Genomic DNA, 26,385 nt, shown 5'->3' with positions numbered 1-26,385 from the left:
GCTTGATTTCCCAGGAAAGGGTGCTACAATCTCCCAAGCAGACGCTTCCTCTCTCTCCCCCGCACCATGTAAGGTGCTTATATTTGGGATAGGATGTACTTGGAGGTAGACCGCAACAACTGAGGGTGGCAGTACCAGTGTGGACTTTTTAGTTTTTCCCCATTTTTTGTGGTGAAGAACTGTACAGAAGTCACTGCCAGAGCAGGAACAGCGAGCTCTCCTACGGCCTCAGGGGGATCTCAGCCCTCAAGGTCCCCGCTGTGGTGCAGTTAGTGGGACAGGAAAAAAATATGGTGTATATAGCGCTAAAAGTGAATGCAATAAACCATATAGTGAGGTGATATAAAGTGATTCTACACTACAAAATATATATAAACTTAGGCTGCCAGGTAATACTAACTCCAAGACACAGTTAGTAAACAAACCAAAAAATGAACAATACAGACCGGCGCCGCAATAGTCCAAAGGGAACAATAAAGTCCAATGGTGTAAAAGTCTCTAGTGATGGGTATCTGTTGATATGATGGGATATTCCAGCCTTCTTCAAGACGTTACTCCATGCACATAATCAGAAAAAGAGACAAAGAAAACACATCATAGTGCAACAATACAGATAATAACATGCATGACAAACAGAACAAGACAAACACTACATAAAACAGGTAAGGCTGACTATATTAAAATAGTAGTTTATTACACAAATATAAATGAGGCAGATGTGGGATCCGGTGTTTTAAAACCAGAATCCTACTTACAGGACTGCCACAGATCATAGGCAGAGGATAGGATGTATGTTGTCCGGTTGCAGCTCCGTCCGAGCACGTGACCTCCCAGGATCTCTCTCACTCTGCGACCGGAAGTTCGTCACTCCAAGCGACTCTGGAGCTCTCCAAGGGGTGCTGCTCTATCTCTCACCGCAAACACCTCACTGGGGGCGGGTTGGAAGCTCTGAAAATCTCCTCTCCAAGCTATATCTGCATTGGAATGGATCACTTGATATTACCGGAACCGGCGCAGATGTTTGCAGCCACTGGCAGCAGCGTGGTGCAGATAACGGGTCGCCTCCGATGATCATCAGGCAGCTGGCAGCGTGGTGTAGAACTCAAGCGGAATCCAAGAAATGTCCGAGAGACTTGTGCACCATTTCAGTTTGTGACTTCTTATCTCAGGCAGACAACTTAGTTAGTGGGACAGGGTGTTTTATCAGAGGGAGGATTGTGTGCAGGAGCTGTGGTAGATCTTATATTCCCTTTGGAGCAGCTCCTGTGCCTCAGCTTCTTGCACAGTTAACACCCAACCTCCTCCATGCCATAGTACACCTGTATAAGATGCCTTCATAGGGGACCCCAATGGACCCCTCTGCAGACCCTGTGATCCCTGGCAGCAGCAGTTGCGCCTGCCACACAAATAAGAGCACATGCCTACAGTAAGTGCCCTATCCCTGCAGATCAACAGTATTTTTATTATGGAAGACTTTATGTGCAGGCTCACAAGGTAGCGTGAGAGGAAGGGAGGCACATTTGATTTGAATGATCCTGGTGCCCATCCCTTCTAGGGGTTCAATGGAGACTTAGTTATCCCCTACAGCAATGCCCCTATGCACCAGGGTATGGGTGGCAGCCAATGTATGGAGAAAGAAGACTCCCATTTTTCTACATTTTGTTTGCTGCAGAGGGGCCAATTACATCAGCCACAGCCTGCACATTAGTCTCAATGCTATAGGGACCCTAACCCCATGCTTCCTGCCTTGGCTAGGTGGGACAGCAGCATTGTTGTTGTGAGGCCTAGTACCTGTAGCTACCACCTACGCCAATGATGTAGCTTGGGCTACATGGGTTAAACTGCCAACAGGACTGAGGGGCGGTTTGGATACGGCACTATGGGCCTCATGCAGTAAGCGTCGATTATGTGAAATCGGCAAGCTTACCGATTAGGCATGTTATTGGCGATTTTTCCTCTCCGTATGCAGTAAGTGCCGAATACATTCAAAATCAACCCGAAAACAAATCCGCCCACTCTCACGATGATTAGCCGATCACACACAGGTGTATCGGCGTGCGTGGCGGGGTGCTGTTAGGTTGCCCAATCACAAATCTTGCTGAATCAGGCGAAACAAGCATGTATTGGATAGCGCGCCATATTTAAAGGCAACGTGTACTGCTAATCATTCTCTGTGTTGTTGGGAGTGAGAGAGAGAGAGACGCACAGAGCTGGCTGATTGAAGATTTGCATATTGACTGAGAGACTTGTTGTGTATTGGGTGAGCTTTGTCCATTGTTGTTTTGTTTATATCTTTGTCTTGTTTTATATGTGGAAGTGTTTCGTGTGATTGGCTGTACATTTCTTGTCTGTTTTTTGTGAGTGCTGGAAGTATGCCCGCAAAGCGTGGGAAGAGTGATGCTGGTGGGAGTGGGAGTGCTACTCGTGCGAGTACGCGTCGGAGTGAACGTACTGTTCAGGGGAGTGATATTGCTGGGAGTGCGAGTGGTGTTGCTGGGAGTGGGAGTGCTGGTGCTGCGAGTGGTGTTGCTGGGAGTGTGAGTGCTGTTGCTGGGAGTGTGAGTGCTGTTGCTGGGAGTGTGAGTGCTGGTGCTGGGAGTGGGAGTGCTGGTGCTGGGAGTGGGAGTGCTGGTGCTAGGAGTGGGAGTGCTGGTGCTGGGAGTGCTGCTGGTGGCGCAGTTGCTGATGGGGTGTCTGGTGGTGGCGTGCTTGCTGGTGGGCAGCTTTTGGAGGCTCTTCCATTGGAAGAAGGAGAGTCCAGTCAGCACCAGCCAAGCTCTGACCCTAAACCTGCTCGGAAGAAACGTGTGGAGAAGCCACGTAATCCTCGCTTCAATGACCAGGAAAATACAGCTCTTGTCACTGGCATTCTGGAGCACTATGACAGTATCTATGGACATTTAGTAGGTAAGTGTACCTTTACATTTATTATTCAAATACATGTGATCCTAGGTCATCTGAGTTTTGTTCATATGCAAATATGGGTTCAGAATATCTTTCTATGTTAATTAGTCTGGAAACACAGCTTTTTATCATGCGTCACAAGGACAACAAAACTCAGGCGTACAATTTGCCATAACTGCATACAATATTAATGCAACCTTGCTTACATGTATAGGTTTAGTAGTGAATGCTCATGTGCTTCACATATTACACCTAAAACAGCATGTTTGCTATCTCTTGGAACAGCTAGCAGTGTAGGAAACTGGTGCTTCTATTATTATTAATTAACCTCATATATTTTGTATTTTTTTCAAGGGCGGACAAGTTCATCAAGCAAAAAAGAAATGTGGGACACAATAGTCATTGGTGTCAATGCGTGTGGGAATAGTGTCAGGGACAAGTATCATTGTCGGAAAAGATTTGATGATATTAGGTCAAAATTGAAAAAGAAAATACAAGACCAACGCGTGCATGCTACTGGCACTGGAGGTGGGCCGACACCACAACGTCTGATATTAACTCCATTGGAGGAGCTGCTTCGGGCAAAATTACTTCCCGTCGTCGTGGAAGGCTTACCTGGTGACCGTGATATTGGAATTTATCCCTCACAATTTCCACCAGGTGAGAAATATTACTGTACTAGGCGTGTCGTTGCTTACAGTTATTTTGCATATTTACACTGCTTTTTATACTGTCTTCACAATATAAGCATACCTGCATCTATATATGTATATGTCTGATTCTGTATATATATATATATATCTCAAAATAGACATATATGTTGTAGTCCTACTAAAAGCAGTAACTAATATAGCACGTGCCATTGCGTGCTCATTTACATGTGAATTCCCAAAATGCATTGCTGCAGTGGAAGCAATTGATGGTGGGCGAAGATGGGGAACAACAGGGTAGTACACATGTGTAACACATGTTAATGAGAAATTATTACTAGCTACAGGTACAGAACATAAATATGTATAATATTATTGTGTATTTTATTTATTTTACTCCGACAAACATGACATTACTGCCTATTTTAAGCATGGATCAAATATATTGCATGCAACTGCCTACAAACATCACTTGCACTAACACATCTATAGTTGTTTATGAAAAGGTCCATTTTTGCTTTAACTCATATACAGACAGCATAATGAGGCACACGTATCATATGTTATGTCATTGTTTTCATAACTTTAAAACTGCACACGACTATTTAGCTCATCTACCATTGTGTTAAAGCAGCTGCAATTAATATCTCATCACAGCATACACTTCAACAGAGGGGGTGGGGTTCAGCACACACACAAATTTCAGGCTCATTTTAGGGTCAACTTAGTTCACACCATTTTCACCTGTTTCAAGTAATTGAAAGGTGTGGCTGATTAGGCTTTTTGGGGAAGGGAATACCGTTATTACAACCTGACTAGCACAACTGACGTTAATCACACTCATTTGAAAGCTGCACTTTAGCTACTAAATGCCCCAACAACTCATTACTTATCAAAGCGTACGTCACACATTAGTTCACTCATATCTATAGTTGAACTACTATCAACAACACATTATCACACACTGCATGTGTTGTCTTGTTGAGTGACAGCCACATTCAGGTGTGCCACATCTTCTATTAATGTACCACACATATCCTCTACCAAAAACAACACTTTTTGCAATATGACCACCTTCATGATAACCATTGTGAATGGTCATCTCATGATAGTTATGTACATTATGATACTGATATCACTACACAACATATGATTTTTATGTTCAAATTTAATCTATTTATCCTCACGCATTACTGCAGAAACATAGTATGTTTTATGTTAGAGAACTCAAAAGTTCTAAGTACACAGGCATGTACATTGTTATTACAACTATTTATGTTCACTTTCACACACACATTTTGGGTTAAGGAAATGATGCTGTTAGGTACTCATAAATACAGAACATACAATAACTGTTTGTTCAATATTTACACATGTAAATGTAAAACTTATGTTATTGTTATATATAGTTGCCCCTGAAGGACATGTGTCACCTGAGACGGAACAAGTGTCTTCACCTGGGTCAGCCAGCTCAACACACCTAGAAGGTGAGTGTATCAGTTGGTGGCCATATAATATGTGCTCTTCTATTTGTTATGTTGTCATGTTCATTATTTGTTTTGCACATCTTCTTTAAATAGGATTACTTAGTGTCAGTGAAAATGAAGTGTAAGGCAACATGTATTGTGTTAGTGATGTTAACTATCATGTAGGAGTTGTGAGTTTACAGCAAGTTTTCATTCACTCATATTTCATACTGAGTCCAAACATTATTCTTAAGTCAAGGTAGTTTTTAATGTGAGGTTATAAAACGTATGGAAACATGTTAGTTGTTACTTATGACACAGTAGAATTACATAGTAACACAGCAGAGATTAACATGCCATTTAATAATGTGTACATTTATTTGTAGAACATGATGATGAGGATTATGATGATGATGATGATGATGATGCCGCCATAGACACACAAATACAAGCAAGTGACCATGAAGAGGTTCCAATTGAAACTGTTTTACCGCCAAATCGTCCAGCAAATACCACATACGTTGCAATTGTAGCTTCTGAGGGAAAAATTGTGGAAGCAGAAAATCGTCGCCATTCTGACCTGATGACAGTGCTGGAAAGGATGATTGCACTGCAGGAAGAAACAGTTTCACAATTGGCACATCTCCACAGAGTCTTCATTGAAGTGCCTAAACAGTTGCAAAAAATCAACACCTCATTCGAAGCATTAGTTGTTCAGCAAACACAAGCTAATTACTTGAGAATGACTAATGTACCACAATTCAACTTGAACACCTCACAGGCAGGATTTGTTCATGCTGGTCAGTTTTCACCACATGCTTCTGATCTTCATTCACCAGGTCCGAATGTTACCGGTCAAGTAGCAGACATTGCTGTGCAGGTTCCTGACGACATGCTACCGCTGCCATCGGTACAAAATCAGCAGCTGACACCTACAAAGGAGGCGACACAAACAAAACACAAGCAGTTACTACTGACCAGTTTTTGGTCAAAAACAATAAAAGACACACATGAAACAGACCAACCATCACTTGTGCAGTGTCTACCAACTTGCTCACATGTGTCAGTGGGCACAAGCCCTGTCGGTGAGTCACTGGCCACAAGCCCTGTCCGTGAACAGTCACTACCCACAAGCCCTGTAAGTGAGTCACTGCCCAAAAGCCCTGTCGGTGAACAGTCACTGCCCAAAAGCCCTGTAGGTGAACAGTCACTGCCCAAAAGCCCTGTAGGTGAGTCACTGCCCAAAAGCCCTGTAGGTGAACAGTCACTGCCCAAAAGCCCTGTAGGTGAGTCACTGGCCACAAGCCCTGCCCGTGAAGTGCCAGAGGCCAGTCAAAGTGGTACTGTTGTGGCTAAAGTTGTTGCCAAACGAAAAAGGAAAATACAAGAGACAACAAGCAGGCCTGTTACTCGATCTCAAAAGGAACAAAAAAAATAAATGTTATAATTCACTAAATATGTCTTTGGCCTTGTTTTGTTGACTTCAGATTATCTAATTAATATTGTATGTATGCAGAAGACTGTGTTGTTTCCAAACTTTCAAGTATGTTCTTGTACACGTGAAGTTTTGAAAATATTAACAGTCCTAATTAAAGAATAGTGTTATAAATATTGATGTATTAATCGTCTGTTCAGTAATGGTCCACCAGGAGCCAGTTGCTAAGTTTAGAGAAGCTGCCATTGACTTTGCAGCAAAACATTGCATTTGGGTGTGTTACTTGATGTAATCATTGCATGTGCATATTATTCACATGCAATTAAAAAACCTATTTAACTGCAAACATCTTTCTTGTACGTGTACAGCAGGATTATGTGTAAAATATTACTTACCTTTGCCTTGCTTGGGCATTGTAATGTTGTCCTTTAATCATTTATGTGTTCTTGTTTCAAGAACATCTCTGAATTTATACTAATATATATGTAGTATGTATGCATATATGCACACACACACACACAGACACACACTGTGTGTGTGTGTGTGTGTGTGTGTGTGTGTGTGTGTGTGTGTGTGTGTGTGTGTGTGTGTGTGTGTGTGTGTGTGTGTGTGTGTGTGTGTGTATATATAGTACTATCTAAACTGGTATAGATGTATTTACAAAAAACATACACTTCATGCTTCCTTGTGAAAACACAGTATTTTAATAATACAGGCCTAATGTTTGAAAACTATACTAAGTGTGAGCCTCTAACAGTATTGGGCGCAAACAAATGTTTATTACTTAATTCACTCATGTTTATCACCATTTAAATAGCTTTCATACAAGGCCTACTTACTGCCATCAATATGTTGTGTGTACTCCTGCAATATAAAAAAAAAAATATATACATTATATATATATATATATATATATATATATATATATATATATATATATATATACACACACACACACACTATATATATATATATATATATATATATATATATATACACACTATATATATATATATATATATATATATATATATATATATATATATATATATATATATATATATACACACAATATACATATAGTACAATATACACTTTATATATATATATATTTATCAGAGAGATATATGTATATATATATATAGATACACACGTATTTAAACTCATGCAGACAGGGAGTTAACCAGACTTTCAAATACACACAGAAATGTATGCGGGAAAGAAACATTTCATTTTGCAGGTGTGTGTATTTACTGATATGGCTGTCTAAGCACTATTTTCACACAGTGCTCTTTGTTATTTTGCAAGAAAACTCAATGTTACTTAATTACAAGTGTAGGAATGTTTTCAGAAACGAGATAAAAAAAAGGATACATGTTTGTCCCACAAGCGGCTATCACAAACCACAAATGTTCAACCAATTAAAACTACAAATCCAATTGGCGTTTGAAATGAGGAGTAAAAGTTTATACTTTTGTTGACCTTGAAAAGGAAACACAGAAATTTGTTAGCCATTGAGCAGTTTCATTTTTATGAGCAAAGGACAGATACCTGCACACATCTTTTGTGCTAATCTGCAATGGCTGAAGAATTGGTTAAAAATCAAAATCCGCAGTTAGGGTATAAATACATGGTATCAGAAGCAATTTTATCAACTTGCGGACACAAAGCAAGCACACGCCAAATCTATGATTTGATTCGAGCAAAATATCCTTATTACCAAGACCGTGGGCATGCGCGCAATTTTAATTCCTCAGTAAGATTCACTTTATCAACTAATGACTGTTTTGAACTTGTGCAGGATAAGCTAGAAGACAAGTATGGTTTCTGGAAGATTGCGAAGGAAAAACATTTCACCGTCAAAGAGGGCACACATATTGTGCTTAAAGGCATATTTATTCCTAATGCCAATAGCAATGGATCCGCTACTACTGTTCCGTGTGAATCGATACCTGCTGCAATATCTGCACCCTCCATTCCTGAAACCCACATTGTACAAGAACAAAACTACTATGATTATGTAGCAAGCCTTTCAGCAGAAAATGCATTGGAATGGGTACCCGAAGAAATGAACCTACCTCCGGACCAATTGTTTGAAGAAAGCAGTGGCGATTCCTATGAGCGCTTCATGGAGGAGATGTGTGACATACTGGATTCAGCGTTTGGGTCCCGAGTGCATTGGGTTATTTTCCAGACAGGGATTGAAGCATTTTATTCCCGCTGGCTGCAATACTGCACAGTATATATATATATACTGCATTACAATTCATGAATTTATGCCATCTGGTAAACACGCGAAGCATTGCAGCCTATTAAATCCTAATCATTATCATTTAACAGATCAGCCGCCCGTCAGCCAGGCATGAACCCAGGCTGGGAAGGCAAATGCAACGGGGCTTGTCAGAGGTGAGGAGCGGCGCATTCCAGGTATCTGCCAGGTACATACTGGGTATTTGCTCGAATAAAATGTGTCGGTGCAGTAAGGGCCTATTCTCATAAATCTGAAGTGTGACACTATACTTTTAAAGTGCCTTTTAGAAATAGAATTGCATGCTTTGCTATGTTCAAACCCTACCCCTTTGGTGGCACATGTAAGGAGCTCCAAAACAATTGTTTAAAAAAGAGTATGTATATATATATATATAGGGACCACAAAGTACCCACACACACTTTTAGTTGTGCTACAAACTCTCACATTTCCACACCCACCCACACCATTTATATCCACTCCCACTCCACACACACCTTTTGTAAAGCACTGTATATACTGTGGGCTCTCCATTAATTTTTATTCACACTGATACACATACACACTCTTTCATCACTTGCTTTCAGGAACCTTTTGACACCTCTAGCCATAAGACACATCCACACCGGGGGAAGGACCAGCACAGATAACATTCCAAGAATGTTAAAAAAATGTTTTTTTTTTTAACCACCATTTTCCCTTTCAATGCGTGGATACAGCGTAACATTGCAGACTGCATAACATGTAGCGATCACAAAGAAATTGTTGCCGAATACAATATAGTATAACCTGAAAGAGTAGTACACATTGCTGACGGAATAAATATACGTACTTTCCTATCCCTTTAACCATATTAGCAACATTTTAACATAACTCTAACACATACCTGTTTTGTTATCATGCAACATTTAAAAGCAGGTCCACCACGTATGACGTGGGACCCTTGTCATGGGCCAAGGCGTCCTTAAAAAGGATTACGGATGTAAGTCCCGCCCCCAAGCGACGTGCGCTCCTCAAAGCCTATTGGCTGTCATGTTTTGTTATAGTAATGGTAACTGCAGTGTGTCATGTGTGCGGCTCAGTGTTTGTAGGCGTCAACTGGGCGTTAGCCGAATGTTAATTGAGTGGGAGGAGTGTTAGCGTGCGTTTCACGCTGGTTTAACATGACGTCACACGTATTGCATTTGCGCATTGTGTTATCGGCCGTCCTTTCTGTCCAAACACGTCTGTTTAAAAAGAATACAGATGTACTCGTTTAGAACGAATGTAGTTTCGTCTTCATTGTATTTGAAATAAAGATTTTATGTTTACTGGTATTTTCAAGATGTATTGAACGCACAACGTACGCTTTGTTTTGCGCATGCGCTAACAGTTAGTGGAGCCAAGCGTGAAGTGCGTGCGCACACTAAGATGTGCGTGCACATTTTTCAGTATACAGGCAACGTTCACTACATATACATAGTTATGCCTGCTACAAATTTAAAGAAACATTACATACTGATGTACACTTGTACTTCTAACATATAAGTGAGTGACGTGTGTATGTACACAATCATATAGAGCTGTGTAACGCGTTGTCACGGATACATATATAGTAAGGTGCCATATTTGACCATCATGTGTTTGCTGTATTTCAGAGATGTCAGGGAAGATACAATCGGATCAATGTATGATTTCAGAAGAGTCTACCTTTATATGAGATGATTGTGAGGAGGAGCCACCGACTACTATACTACATATGGAACTAATTTTATATTGCTTGCAGCGCTTATTAACAAACAATTAAAAATGTGATACCCTTATGCCTATATTGCATAAGCACTTAATTAACATAATGATGTTGCAAAATAGTGCCTCATGAATTTTTATTGAGTGTTCTTTAATGACTACTATCATTTTATGGCATGGTGTGTTTTATATATAACAACCATTCCCACTCTGCTAACACATTTGTGTATTCTATTGTGTAATGGAACGTATGACTGTCGAACCTATGTAACAATAATAATAATTATAATATGAGCATGTTCATGTATAGCGCTGCTAGTTGTACACAGCGCTTTACAGACACATTTTTCAGGCTGAGGTCCCTGGCCCGTGGAACTTACAATTTATTTTTTGCCGCCTGAGGCACAGGGAGATAAAGTGACTTGCCCAAGGTCACAAGGAGCCGACACCGGGAATTGAACCAGACTCCCCTGCTTCAAAATCTCAGTGCCAGTGTGTGTCTTTACTCACTGAGCCACTCCTTCTCCCAATGTAAAGGACACTTACAACCAACTAGCCATTTATTGTTAAAAATCTCTTGTTACATGGGTATGTTGATAAAATGGTTTGGGACTGTAGCAAATAATGTTATTGGCCAGATGTTGTGGTCCCCTACAATGCATGATGTTCTGAATATGACATCAACATCATGTAATGAAGTACGTTTCTGTGTATATTTCATTAACCTAACTAACTATAGTTTACTGTGTTTATTAAACGTTCTAAAAATACATAGTATAGTCAATATGATGATATAAGCTACCATAATAAAGCTGGTGTTATCATTTGTCGGTGTTATACATGGATCCTACACAAATTGATACAGACACAATCAGTTGTCTTAAAAAGTGTGTCTATGCTAATGTGCACGTGATTGACGTTACAATTGTGAGAATACTTGATAATTATCATCATGATAATGATGAAGTGACGTGATTTATATTCCAAAAATATTACCAACATTGTCATATTGGTAAATTAGAAATGCTAAATGACAGTAACATTTGCGACAAAATTGTCTTTTCTGTTAACAGTTTTACACTTGGTACATGTAGGACACATCCACACACGTGTGACTTATACATACACATGTCACAAATTTAAATTAATGTTGACTATTAATTCCTAGCATTAAAAAACACCTACATTGCTAAATATAAGATGTAGTACGCATTGTTGTGATTACAGGCATTCATGCATGGAGTGTTATGATCAGTCAATTTCATCCGTGATGAATGAGCTCCCGTAAGTAAACAAATAAGTACAGTTATCCCCTTGTCTCCAAACACCTCTATATTACATTAATGGAATTTATAAGGAAACATACATAAAATGTGATGAAATGGGAGTAATCATTTTCTAATACAATGCACATGAAATCTCAAGAGTAGCTAAATGCATATACATGATACAGAAAGTACAAATATGTTACATTTGTGTTTAAACCAATATGTTGGGTTTTGACTTCAAATAATTATAGGAAGATTGATGTAGGCACATCTTATGAGAGATGTCAGCAAATATACATACCATGATCAGTCATACTGGAGATATACCTATAATGCAAAGGAACAATATATAAATTGCAAACATTGACATGCCATCTTCAGTACCGTAAACAACACAGCAAAGTGTGTATTTGGTGTTGAATGTGCAACACCATGTATATTTAATGACATTCAAAATGTAAATCAGCCTGGTGTACACATCATATGGATGTACATGTTACACTGCACCAATAACATTGTATGTAAGCATACTAGAAGCATGAATGAGTATGGGCATAATATGTGTATTGTGTTAGCATAAGGAACAACACAATGCTAAAATATTAGTGATTTGTTACCCCAGTTGTATTCACATACACACAACTAAAGTACAATTGAAGAGGGATTATATAACCTGTGCAACAATAACATACCGGTGCCACATCCCTTTGTGCACACAGCAGAGAAAAGAAAGGTGTGCAACCCATATTCATCTGTGTCCTACCAGAAGGGTATATAAAAAAACATTATTGTTAAGATAACATAATGTAACTATAAAAGTATAACTTGGAACATATATGTTTTTACTTACAAGAAAAAAATGAATTGATGAGATTCTGGCGTGTCTGGCCACCACTGGCTGTTTGTTCATTTTCAGCAGCTACATGGGTGGGATGCTCGTCTACCAAAGGCTCAGCTAGGTCTGATTGTACATTGTGCCTGAGTGCAACATTGTGCAAAATGCAACAGGCAAGGATAATATCAGACACTTTTTGAGGCTTGTATAGAAGAGCCCCACCAGTTCTGTCCAGACACCTAAATCTGGTCTTGAGTAGGCCAAATGTCCTCTCTATAACAGATCTTGTAGATATATGGGCTGCATTGTACCTCTCCTCTGCTTCAGTTTGAGGGTTTAGCACCGGAGTCAAGAGCCACGGCCTAATTCCGTATTCTGAGTCACCTATAATGAATGGAGCACACATAAGCTGACATTAGTGATCAAATTGTACAATGCCAACATTCCTACATAAAAATGTGTTTTGTGTTAGAACATGTAAATCTGTACTCACCCAGCAGCCAACCATGTTCAAAATGTCCCTCTTCGAACGCATGGAAGACTGAAGAGTTCCTCAGGATAGAGGAATCGTGACTGGAACCAGGGAATTTGGGTACCACATGCATTATCCTCATCGTGGCATCACATACCACCTGTACATTGAGTGAATGGTAGTGCTTACGATTGCGGTACACATGCTCACTCTGACTAGGTGCAATCAAAGCAACATGTGTGCAATCGATTGCACCCAGCACACATGGTATCCCTGCTATATTATAAAAGCCAGTCCTGACTTCCAGCCACTCTGTCGCCTCTGTAGGAAAATGAATATAATTCCTAGCGCGTCTATTGAGTGCATAGAGAAACTGGGTCAAGGCCCGCGAGAATGTAGATTGCGAGACCCCGCCCACTATGCCCACAGTTGTCTGGTATGACGCGGAAGCAAGATAATGTAATGAGCACAGCATTTTAACAAGCCCAGGGACTGCACGACCTCTGGCTGTGAAAAAATCTAAATCTCCCCTTATCTCCTCATAAAGAGATAAGATTGCTGCTGAACTCAAACGATAGCGACTTACAATCTCCTCCTCACTCATCCCATCTAACAGGGTTCTCTCCCTGTACAGACGCGGACGAGGCACAACTTGTCTCCTCTGTCTTCTCCTCTGATCTCCTGTCCCTCTACCTGTCCCTCGGCCTGTCCCTCTCCCTGTCCCTGTCGTATCCGCGTGACTGTCCCTGTCACTGTCCCTCGGTGTGTCCCTCCCTTGCCCTATATGATTCTCTTGATCATCAAGCATGTCATAGAAAAGAATGTTCCTCCGTCTCCTAAACAATCTCAACATTTTGAAATGAGTAGCTGTGAATGAGCAGGTAATGGGCGTCCTTTAAATAGGTATGTGATGATGTCAGGTGACATAGTAAAATGCAAGGTGTTACATTAACATAATAAAGTACTTCTGTGGCAAGCTGTGTGCAGTTGTTGTTATAAGTATTTGTTGTGTGTATTCTGCAGGGAATGATGATATTTGCCAATGATGTGACGTGAAGCTTTGTACAAAAATTGGTTGAAAATAAATACACTACCGACACACTTTATTGAAGTGTGGTCGGTACCGCAAGCCGGGAAATCTCCCGGCTTTCTAGTGGCCGCCCCTCGGTGTGCCGTGCGTCATAGACGCACGGTCACGCGTCATCGGGAGCGTGCGCCCCCTGCACGCGTGTCCAGGGGCTCCCCGAGGGAGCCCTGGTGTCCCGCGATCGCGGGACAGCGGCAGGGGGTTCCGGGGGACCCGGCGGACCCGGCAGCGGTAGGGAGAGCGCCCCGATCGGAGGGCGCTCTTCCGCTGCTTCGGCGCGCGCCCGTCACACTCGGGCGCGCGCCAGGCTACTGCTGCGGCACAGAACGGGCAAATGCTCGAATAAACTGTGCCGCAGCAGTAGTGTAATGTGCAATGCATGAAAACAGTCACAAACCTCAATACACCCGGGTATACCCGAATTCGTGGGACTAGCCGAGCTCGAATAAAGTGTGTCGCCAGTGTATATGCCCAAGGGAAACCTATATAGATAGAAATTTGATATACTGTACAGATGCAGCGGCCTTTATCCGACCACATCTCGTTTTAGATTTTGTCAAATTCGCCAAATTCTCCAAATACCACACAGGGACACCCTACTTCCTGAGTTACAGGACCCGTTATGGGATGCCGGTATCCCCCTACAGAATTTAAATCCCACATGACCATTAGGATTTTAACATGACAGGGATACCGGCACCCCATAACAGGATCTGCATCTCAGGAAGTAGAGGGTTCCCGGACCTGAAATCAATGTGGTTCAGCTCCAGAGACTCCCTGCTACAATACTGTAATATTAAAATTAAATTAAACCCCACTATCATCTGTTAGAGGTGCGCAGGTAGAGTGACTGCTTCAGCCTATCTGACCCCTGCTGTGTTAATCCGATGGGACATTTAGTCTGCAGCAGACCATCTCGGATCCCCACGCACTACGGTGCATTTTACAACCCAAGAAATGGTCGGATAATGACTGCTGCATCTGTAGATCATTCTATAATAAACGAGACCAGATCAAGGTCTTCCTTCAGACCGACTGGTATCATGGTGTGCAACATAAAGAACAATAGGTCTCTTTTTTAGTTTTTTTAATCTATCATGTCCTCAATCATCAATGTTCATATGTTCTATCCCTTTAAAGGTCAAACTTCTTGGGTTCTGTTCATAAGTTAGTTCATAGCAAAATCAAAACAAAAAGAAAAAACAGCGCAAAACCTCATAGTGTAGTATCTAAAAATAACTATATATATTGTTGAACAGCAGGTGAGTATCTCACGTACATCAAATCAATCATTTGAAAGCATGGCAACAGCACACGACAATCCGATCGATCGAGGGAGTGGATCCTTCTCTCTCACACGATAGCGTCTCAGCCAGAGTGTGGGGGTCACGGTCTGCAGGTAAGGTGTTGGCTTCAGTCTCAGAGCGCTCTCTTCCTCGTTAGATGTGTAAGTGTTAGATGAGAGTTCCGTCGCAAGTATGACCGGAAGGGACTGAATAGATATTGTCCGTGAGGGGTTTAGCCTCTTGCATAGACATCAATTGAAGTCTATGTGAGAGGCTAAACCCCTCACGGACAATATCTTTTCAGTCCCTTCCGGTCATACTTGCGACGGAACTCTGGTGACGTCATCAGTGGGCTGCTGTATACCAAAAATACACATCTAACGAGGAAGAGAGCGCTCTGAGACTGAAGCCAACACCCTACCTGCAGACCGTGACCCCCCCCCCCCCCCCACACACACACTGGCTGAGATGATATCGTGTGAGAGAGAAGGATCCACTCCCTCGATCGATCGGATAGTCGTGTGCTGTTGCAGTAGCAATTTGGTAACATGTCCATACATGCCATGCTTTCTAATTATTGATTTGATGTACGTGAGATACTCACCTGCTGTTCAACAATACATATAATTATTTTTAAATACTACACTATGAGGTTTTGCGCTGTTTTTTAATTATTTTTGGTTAAACACAGCACTTTAAATATTGTTTTTAGTTACATTACATTGTGATATTCACTTTTAGTGTTATATATAATACTTATCACTTTGTCACGGTTCTGAGCGCACTTCTTTTTTGTCTTTATCATAGCAAAATCAACCTTCTTTTGCTCCAGAATGGTGTTGCTTTAGATGTGTTCCCCGCAGCTTCCTCTCTCGGTGAGGTGCTTCCCCTATCACCTGTATATATTTTTGAGAAAATAGATAGAAGTAAAAAGCACAGAGGAACGCCAAACAGGTAATATTGTTAGAAAATATATTAACCTCAAGCGTCAAACAAGTAATGTTCTCATCTACATTTAGAGAGCCATTTGACTATGAAAGTTAGCACTAGGACATTCATTAAAGAAGTGGACTATAACAGGTCTCAGAGCTAAAAGTGGAATATATCCTTCTGCCAATTTCAAACTAAGACGAAATTGTAGTGAAATTGATAACTATCTGAACCAGGTGAAAGATTTGAAACTGAGGTTTGTAGAGAGAGGTTACAACCATTGAGCTTTGGAAAGAGATCTAATAAGAGAGAATTAGATATGTGTTCTTATAGATATTAAACCTAAACCTAATTTTTTTTTTTTTATGAATCCAGGGTTTTTTCATCACTAATTAGATTCTATGGCGCATCTGATAAAATAAGAAATATTGTGAATAAGCATTGGCAGATTCTACTATGTAACCTATCTTACTGCCATTGTTACCTAGGAAACCTATAATGAATAAAATAAAAAGAAAATTGTTTAAAGAATTTTACCAAATGAGATAAAAAAAATAATAACGACTGTAAATAATGGTGATGGACTGACTAAATACAAAACCTGACGGATTTTTTTTAAATGTGGGAATTGGTCTATTTGCCAATTTGGCGATGGAGATAAGATATTGGAATCTAAAATATGTAAAGACACTATTCAGAAAATAAAAAGAAGCACATGGATAGACACTATTAGTAAAAATAATTATTGCTTTATGTAAAAAATAAACAATACAATACTTACATAAATAAAATTTGTTCCGATAGCCCTAACCAGACTCTGATGTTTCTGTAAGCTTTGAATCCAGCCAATGGTAGGGGAATTCCCATCCACACAAAGGGGGAAGAGGGAGTGAGAAATACAAAGTTCGCAGAAAGTCCTGATATCTCACAGGGGAAACCGCAAAGCAGCTGGGAGGATGGTTGTGGCATTGACTCCAAGCATCTGTCATCACAGCGTCATGCGTCATACGTTACAGAATGCTGACTCAATGCCTCTATGTGTTTCACATCTATGACACTTCATTAGGGGGTGATTCATTGGCTCCCGGAGTGGTTGCATTTATACCAACACACAGAGAAGACTTAACCAGTAGGGTGGGTATCCTTCCACTACATAAATAATTATCTATCTAAAAAAATTCATCCATAGAACATAACCCTAAACCTAGAACATCAAATAATTACAGTTCCATGGATGTTGTTAATATGGCATATATACATGTAACACTGTTTCCCATACCCCCCGTCCCCCCTCTGGGAGATCCACTGTATTACTAATGTGTGTGGTGCGGTACCTGTTAGGCTCCAGGAAATACTGAGTCGTCAGCATCATGGTAGTTCGACCAGGACAGGCTTATGGTGATCTTTGGGTTCTTTTGTTGGTACTTCTGCGCCTCCAGTTATGATGGGCTCCCGTTTTTCAGGACATCAGCTCCCACCACAAAACCTCTTACCCCTCCTGCCCAGGAACTGACACCCAAGCAGAGGTATATTGAACAGGGTTTATTGTGCATCACTGCAGCTCTTCATTGCAGCAGAATTGAATCTTCGAAGTCCCAGACTTCTGGAGGGTGCATACCCCGATAGTAGGGGGCCTTGAGTGTTGGTGTTCCCCTGGCCTAAGCCTGGGGCAGGTATGCTTTCCCCTGACGGGGAAGACTGACAGCCCTTGTGTTGTGCTCTCTTCTCCCAGCACAAAACTGACTACATTTGATACTCCCACTTGGAAGTCTCTGGAAGGGGTGGGCTCATGGACTGTACCTATTCCTGATAGGCTTACACAGGCTATGAGTCACCACCTTACTTCCATCACTTACAAGTGGAGCATAAGTGGGGGTCACTGGCCAATAGATTAACCTGTTACTGCCCTGAAAATACTAGGGGCTTACATAACAGATATACTATGGGGGAAAGAGGTATTATGGAACATACCCTGTTACGTACATATATAGAGATGCAATAATCTCACACATTCAATCCTTACATTAATTATTAGTTATTACAGATCAATGTTAAAAGGGGAGAAAAAAGGGGGGACAGAAAGAATTATTATAAATTATATCAATTTCATCATTATTATCAAAACCCATAGGGATGTCTTATAATTCACAACATAGGCTTAAAATGGTCACTAGAAATAACAGTAAGTTCCCCATTCATACTACAATCCTATATTACACAGATTTACAACATAAAAATGGAAATTGCGGAAGGAGGCGTGGCCAAGGAGGTGAATGGCAGCTTAGAGTGTGAGCTCCATCCCCTCCGGCGTTTCAAAACGACATAACTCCAGCAAAAACACAGTAACTGCATAATTCAGAACCTGCAGAAAGTGTCTATATATACAGAGATGGCATCAACCAAAACTTTAAGGAAAAAAACACAGCCGGTGTCTAATTATTTTAAGAACAAAGAGACTGCCAGGGCGGACATACCTGAATCTTCAGTGCAGACAGCATCAGCAGACCCAGAACTGGACTCCTCACCTGAAGAACCAGACGATTTGGCTGTAGTGAGACGTAAGGACATGAAAGAGTTCTGCAGCAATATGAAACAATTCTTTAAGTCTGAACTTTGGGCACTTCGGAAGGATGTGGACGCAATAGGGGAGCGTACGGCCGCTTTGGAATCCAGGGCAGATGAGACAGCTACAACCACAGTACAAACGCAGACTCAAATATCCACCCTAAAGGCACAGATAACTTCCCTAGAAGATAAAATTGAGGACGCGGAGAACCGCGATCGGCGCTGTAACATACGGCTTAGAGGGGTCCCAGAATCTATCACAGATCCAGAGGAATTCACCTCGAGGTGGCTAGAACATTTATTCCCAGACATGGCAGCCAGAGACCTGGTTCTGGACAGGTGCCATCGGGCGCTGCGGGGAAGACCTCAGCAAGGAGATCCCCCGAGGGACGTGGTGCTTAGATTCCACTGCTACCGCACCAAGGAAGAAACATGCCGGAGAGCAAGGGAACTGAAGGTGGTGGAGTTTGAGCAAATAAAATTTCAAGTTTACCAGGATCTGTCACCGGCCACGCTAGCAAAAAGAAGAGCATTAGCCACCGTTACCAGAACACTGCGTGACCAAGAAGTAAGGTACCGCTGGCTATTCCCGTGTGCCTTAATGGTTTTTAAGAACGGAGTGACACATATCCTAAAAAGAGTGGAGGACACTGAGGGATTCCTGCGGAGGGTCCTGGGATCAGCATTGCGTCCCCCTCACCATGCGGCGGCACAAGATGGCGCTCCCGCGTCCCCATAAACCGAGATGGTGACCCACAGCTGAGATAATGAGCCCTCCATAGGCCGCCCCTGTTTATACACAACCACGGGAATATACTGTTCCAACCAAACCCAATGAAGCCCCTACTGACCCTGTGACTGCACCGGACCCCTCTCACAGCCCGTACCAATCTCTAGAAAGGAGATACAGAACCCAGCAAGGCAGAAGGATCCACTCACGTTTTCGGAGCAGCGGCCATCTTGCCTCGCTCCATCCCTGAGAAGCGCGGGACCTACACTGCTCTCCGCGGGCTTTCCTAGTGACGTCATCGTCCAGCGTCGTCCTCTCGTGAGAACTGGTACCGGGCGCCTGCGCAGTGGGAACTAGCAGCGGTGGCGCATGTAGACGTCTCACATCCTCCCCAAGCTGGCCAAAGAGGAGCGCTGACACAGGGTTCCCCCCGAGGACGCAGAGGGCTACGAACCTGGAAGGAGCGTGATCGCGACGAGACCACTCTGCGGGAGACCGGACATGGCGGCCCCAAACTGGGGTTACCCCCCAGATCAATGATCTTGTACAACCAACCACACACACAATAAAAAAGTTTTGAGGGAAGGGGGGGGGTGTAACAGGGAGGGGGGAAGAGGGAGGGGAGGTGAGGGTGGGAGGGGGTGGGTAGAGCGGGGCTGGGGGATGACATATAACCCCTGAAGACAGATATCTCCCTAAACTGGATAGTTTAACAGGTATGTGCATCTCCTACAGGTATTGCGCCTATAAGCCCCACACTTAGATCCTAACCCCACCACAGGGATCAATATGAACGACATTAATAGAGAGGTGAGCTCCACGGCCAATCATTAGAGATAACAACCCGTATCATTATCTACCCAGTACCAGATGTGGGGATATCCTCCCAGCTTGAGTTACCAGGGTATATAGCACAGGGTCAGCTATGTGACCCAACAACGTAGACGCCAGAGGTCTATAGATAATGAAATACAGTACTTAAGTTGGGAGTCATATCATTGCCGTTGCGCCCAAAGAGTACATATAGAGGGGTCTCTACATACGGCCGCGGGGGGACTTGCAGATCACTATCCAAAGGGGGATAGTTAGGTTAGGTAGTACAGACTGACAAGGGACAATCGTTCGGCCTGAAGGGTTCCAAATTGCAGGGAGGGGGGGGAGGGGTAAATCGGATCACCTATGTAAATGCTCTAATGCATAATAGTGTTTCCAAATAAAAGAGGAAACCTAGGGCCACGACCGCAACAGACCAGAGGACTAGGAGCTAGTTGGGGTTAATAAGTTAAGGGGTTGGTTGTAGAGTGGCATAAGGCCTCGGCCATGTTACTTGCTTGCTGGCGGAAGCGCGCTGAGGCGCGCTCCCGCTCAGCACTGAGCCCCTACAGCCGCAATTAGAGCGGCTTTAGTAGGGGCTCACCTGCGCTTACGCGCGCTTGCGGAAGCGCAGGTCTTGGGGGAATTTAAAATTCCCCCGCTTGCCGGCGAGACAGGCCGGTCACGTGAGCGGTTCGCCCAATGAGGGCGAACCAGCTCCGTGACGTCACTGGCCCGCCCCCGGCCAGTGACGCGACCGCCCCCGGACCGCCCCCGGACCGCCCCCTGACGGCTGCTGAGAGCGCTTGCGGTAAGCAACCGCAAGGCCAGGGAAAGCACCCGCTTTCCCTGCGCCTCAGCGCGCCTCAGCACGCCAGCAGAGACCGTGGACTCGGCCTAAGGAGGACGAAAGAAGATAAACGGGTTAAATTTTCTATTGTGTTTATAATATGCAGTTTCTGTTTCAGTTTCCAACGTTGAGAAGTTATAAGGAGTTAAATATACTAGCTGATTAATAAAAACGCGCCGGCGGGGCTCTCCATGTCGGCGTGCATGCGTTTCCAGATACGGTCCCGGAGACAGAGGGATCGCAAACAAGTCCCAGGGGGGGCGGGTCACAGCAAGAAGGGGAAATCCCTTGGTAAGACTGGACCAAGAGACCAACCCCATGGGCGCAAGAGACACCCTCGGGGGCTCCCGGGGTGGACTCTTGTTTTCTTATTATTTGATGTCATTGTAATGTTAATGTTATGTATACACTCTCTTTTTTATTTTTTTCCCTCTGTTTTTACCTCTGTGTGGTCCCCTCTCCCACCCCTCCCTCTCCCCCCCTTCCGCACACCTCCTCCCCACCCTCTCCCCCCCCTCTCTCTCGCCTCTCCCTCCCTCCCCCTTCCAGAGGTACATCAGCCAGACCGGCGAAACACAAAACAGATGGAGTGGGTGTATTTCGGGGCAGTGAGTCGGATATGTCCGAAGGACGGGGACTTGGGTGAGTTTCAAGTTACCCAGACGCTGACTTATACACACATTAATAAATGGCGTTGATACTTATTTCTCACAACGTGCAGGGCTTTAACAACCCAACCAAACGGAAGTTGGCTTTTTCAGACTACAAAAGGAAACACGCTGAGGTTCTTTTCTCGCAAGAGACACATTTCAGCAGATCTAGCGCCCCCAAACATCTTGACAAAGATTTTACTCAGGTTTTCTCAGCTGCCGCAGCGGTTAAAAAACGCGGGGTAGCTATATTAATTCGAAATAGCATTCCATTTGAAGTGCAGTTAACTAAGCGCGACAGTGAGGGCAGATACATCATAGTAGTGGGGGCGATTAGGGGACAGAAAATTACACTAGCTTGCATATATGCCCCCTGTGAAAAGAGTACGATCTTTTTTGATAAGTTTTTCAGAACCTTGAGCTCAGTATCTCAAGGGAGCGTCGTACTAGCGGGTGACTTTAACATGGTCATGCAACCGCACCTAGATAGGTCAGGGGTTGCAGGTCAATATAACAAGGGAGCGGGCGTCTCGATACGCCGGGGCCTCAAGACCACCCAGCTTACAGATATATGGCGAGAATTACATCCGGCAGACAGGGATTACACATTCTTCTCTCACCCTCATGGCTCATACAGCAGAATTGATTACTTCTTCGTGTCCTGTCACCTGGTTCCTATGGTCACCCGAGCTGGGATCCATGATATTTCATGGTCTGACCATGCACCAATAGAGCTAAGGTGCAATAATATTCGTACGGATAGACCTGGGACGAACTGGAAACTAAATGAATCAATCTTAAAAATTCCCGAGATCTGTGATATTATTGACAACGAAATAGACCAATTCTTTAATATAAATACAGGCTCTGTCGACTCACCGTTAGTTCTTTGGGAAGCTCATAAAGCAACATTACGTGGCACGTTAATAAATATCACAGCCAGACGAAAACGAGAAAGGGAGTCCAAAATTATCACTCTCCAAACCAAATTGCAGACTCTCTCCTCTAAACATAAAAAAACCTTAGACCCTAAAATTTTGCAGGAGGTAAAAGATGCCAAAATTGAACTTAACATGCTCCTAGCCTCCAGGGCGGACAATTCACTGAGTTGGTCAAAGAGGAGATTTTTTGAGAAAGCGAACAGGCCGGATACAATGTTGGCCCGCATGCTAAAGGATAGGCAAGCTAAGTATAACATCCAAGCTATACGCTTAAAATCTGGTACCCCCACGTCTAATCCTCAGAAAATAGTAGACGAATTCGGCTCATTTTATGAAACACTATATAATGGTGGAAAAGTGGCACATAACATCAAAACGAGCGGTGCACTAAGAGATTTCTTAACCAGCTCAAATCTAGGGAGATTGACGGACACAGACAGAGAAGCCCTGAACGCTGACTTCACTATAGAAGAACTGTCGCAAGCCATTAAAGAGTTGAAACCATCAAAGGCCCCTGGGCCAGATGGATTTTCAGGGCTTTATTATAAGAAATTTATAGAGCTACTCGCCCCTAGGTTGCTCCGCATGTTTAACGCTATTTTAGCGGGAGCCCCCATCCCCAAAGAGATGTTAAAGGCGTCAATATCACTAATACATAAAACGGGGAAAGACCCGCTAGATTGCAAAAGCTACCGGCCTATATCATTAATTAACACCGATGTCAAATTATACGCTAAATTACTGGCCAATAGACTTAGTCTCATCCTACCAGACTTATACACCCAGATCAAGTCGGATTTATCAAGGGCCGGCAAGCAGCGGATAATACACGACGATTTATTGATCTGTTGGATTTGGAAAATAGTAAGGCAACTCAAAGCATGTTGTTAAGTCTGGATGCAGAAAAAGCTTTCGATAGGATAGACTGGCCATATTTAAAAGAGACACTTGCAACATTTGGCTTTGGAGATCGGGTGTACTCTAACCCCACCGCCAGGGTCATACACCAAGGCTACCCCTCTCTGCCATTCCAAATAAAGAGTGGCACGAGACAGGGCTGCCCATTATCCCCACTTTTATTTGCCCTTTGTATCGAACCACTGGCGGCGCAAATCAGAGGAAACCCAGACATCTCAGGGTTAAACGCATACTCCCAAACCCATAAAGCGGCCCTATATGCGGATGACATCCTCTTGATTATCACAAAACCCCTTACTTCCCTGCCAAACCTATTCGCCCTACTAGATCGATTCGCTAAGGTCTCCGGCTTCAAAATCAATCAATCCAAGTTGGAAGCCCTCAATGTCAACCTCCCTAGACACACAGAGAAATTACTAAAATTAAATTTCAAATTTAACTGGCAACAAAACCACATAAAATACTTGGGTGTCCACATCACCAAAACTGTAAAGGACGTGTATAATGCTAATTACCCCAACCTGATTCGGACCCTAAAATCTGATTTACAGAAGTGGACATCCAAAAGGATATCCTGGATTGGACGTATCCATAGTGTCAAAATGAACCTACTCCCCCGTATATTATACCTCTTCCAAACTCTTCCAGTGCCACTCAGATTGAGGGACATACACTCACTTCAATCTGACATTTACAAATTTATCTGGGGAGGTAAAAAACCGAGGGTAAGTAAACTAAATATGACAAGACCTGTGCTGGCTGGCGGCCTAGCAGTACCCTGCCTGCTATCATATTACAAGGCGGCACAATTAAGCCAAATTGTACAATGGCAATCTAACCCGAAATCGAAGAGATGGGTAGAAATAGAAAATGCCGCATGCGCACCTTTGGAGCTCAGCAGTTTAATTTGGTTACCTAAAACAGCGCAAAAATTTGCCACAATGCCGCTATCCTCAATGACCAACTCACTGTCAATCTGGGAGGCTACAAAAAACAGGCATCCCCTCACGACAAAACACTCCATGGTGACACCCATTTGGAATAATCCTGAATTCGCTCCGGGTCTATCGGTCGGTAATACCTCAATCTGGAGGCAGAAGGGTTACAATCGGATTAGAGATCTGGAGGGACATGATAGATAAATCAAAACATTCGACCATATCAGAGAAGAAAAAGAGATGCCCCACTCAGAATTCTTTCGATACCTCCAGATCAGGGCTTTTTATAATAAATTTGCCCCATACCCCCTATTAACATCTTTCGAAAAGCTCTGTCTGGCTGAGACCGACACAAAGGGACTTACATCACAGATCTACGGAGAGGTGATCAGTTCTGGTGAACATGCACAGCAGATACCCTCATTCCGATCTCAATGGGAAACAGATTTAGGAGAAAACTTAGAGGATGAAGATTGGAGCGCTATTTACATGGCCACTGCAAAGAGCTCCATATGCACCACTCTTAAGGAGAACGCATAAAGTCCTAATGCGATGGTACCTCACCCCACTGAAATTATCAAGGTTTGTGCCGGGATCCTCCCCCCTGTGCCCCCGCCAGTGCGGAGGATCAGCCGACCTGTTACATATGCTGTGGTCCTGCCCTCGGATCTCTCCGCTCTGGGAGGCGATTAGACATTGGATTCAGAGACTGTTTGATCTCACAATACCCCCAGACCCATGGCTGTTCCTCCTGAACAGGCCATTAACGGGCCTTACCAAAGCACACAACAAATTAATTGCCCATTTTGCAATTGCAACGCGGTGCGAGATCGCAGCATTATGGAAACAATCTGATATTCCAACCATCCCAAAGATTCGAAATCGAATTTGGTTCGTTTGCCAGATGGAAAAGTTAACGAGTTTAGTTAACGACACTGGTGACAATTTCCTAAAAGTCTGGACGCCCTGGCTAGAACAGACAGATATCCCGGGGATAGAGAGGACCTCAATCTGGCTATGATAGTTGTAGATGCGTTCTCCTTGGGGGGAGCTTACAGGTTGTATTCTATATCCATAAGAACCTATTTAGCAGCATTATAATATTAGCAATTAGAGAAGCGACCCAGTCCACACGTGTTTGGATTCGGGCCTCAGATGCACCCCTTACCACCTCACTCTACATACCTCACCCACATCCTTCCCCACCCCACCCAAACCTTCCCACTCCCTCCCCCTTTTTTTTTTTTTTTTTTTTTTTTATTGTGAGTGGGTATTGTCTCCCCCTTTAAGTTTTATTATAAGTGTCTGTTTGTCCTTTTTAGAAAGATCTCACTGCTATTCTCTCAGTTGTTAAGATATTGTTTTCATACAAGACAAAAAAAAAATATTTGATAATGTATTTTTTGCTGTTACATTGCAATAAAAATCTGAGTTAAAAAAAAAAAATGGAAATTGCATTTTGAGTACTTAGTGATAACTATATGAATAATATACTATAAACAGCAATATTAATATTTAAGGATTGGTCATCAGACCTACAGTAGTAATGCTAGAACACCCTTACAAGATAAAATAGACCAATCAAATTCAGTTATATACTGTATTCTCATGCATACATTGAGATCAATACATTTGAAAATACAATTCCTAATTTGTTATGTTGTAAATCTG

The sequence above is a fragment of the Ascaphus truei genome, chromosome 3, assembly GCF_040206685.1.
Source record: "Ascaphus truei isolate aAscTru1 chromosome 3, aAscTru1.hap1, whole genome shotgun sequence".
Taxonomy (NCBI): Eukaryota; Metazoa; Chordata; class Amphibia; order Anura; family Ascaphidae; genus Ascaphus; species Ascaphus truei.
Note: the sequence above shows the minus strand (reverse complement) of the source record.